We start from the raw sequence: 665 nt of genomic DNA on the forward strand, positions 1-665 counted from the left end.
AACGAACAAGCCTCCACTTCCCACTTCTAGCCTGCGAATTAATTAGTTTAATTTAATTTAATTTAATTAATTTAAATAATTTAATTTAATTATTTTAATTTATTTATTTATTTATTTTAGGCCTTATCAGTTTCAGCAGATTTGTCTTCTTCTTTGTCGCCTTTTTGTCTTCCCCTTTTTCGCTCTTTGGAAAAACTCAAATCCACTTTCTACTTGAAGAAACAAATGCCTTATTCAGGTTTGCTGCTGCTGCTGCTGCTGCTAGTTATGCTGCTGCTAGTTATGGTGCTGCTGCCTAGTTATGCTGCTGCTGCTGGTTCTGCTGATGCTGCTGGTGCTTGCTGCTGCTGCTGCTAGTTCTGCTGCTAGTGCTGCTAGTTGTGCTGCTGCTGCTGCTGCCAGTTCTGCTGCTGCTGCTGCTGCTGCTAGTTGTGCTGCTGCTGTTGCTAGTTCTGCTGCTGCTGCTGCTGTTAGGTCTGCGGCTGCTGTTGCTGCTGTTGCTGGGCCCGCTGTTGCTGCTGCTGCTGGCTTCGCTGCAGTTGCTGTTGTTGGCTGTTCTGGTGCTTGTGTTGTTCCTGCTGCTGCCGTTGCCAGTTTTGCTGCTGCTGTTGCTGCTGCCGTCGTTCGGGCTGCTGCAGCTGCGGCAGTTGCTGCAGCAGCTGCTG

This window comes from Eimeria tenella, genomic scaffold (assembly GCF_000499545.2).
Source record: "Eimeria tenella Houghton genomic scaffold, Eth_scaff3939, whole genome shotgun sequence".
Classification (NCBI taxonomy): domain Eukaryota; phylum Apicomplexa; class Conoidasida; order Eucoccidiorida; family Eimeriidae; genus Eimeria; species Eimeria tenella.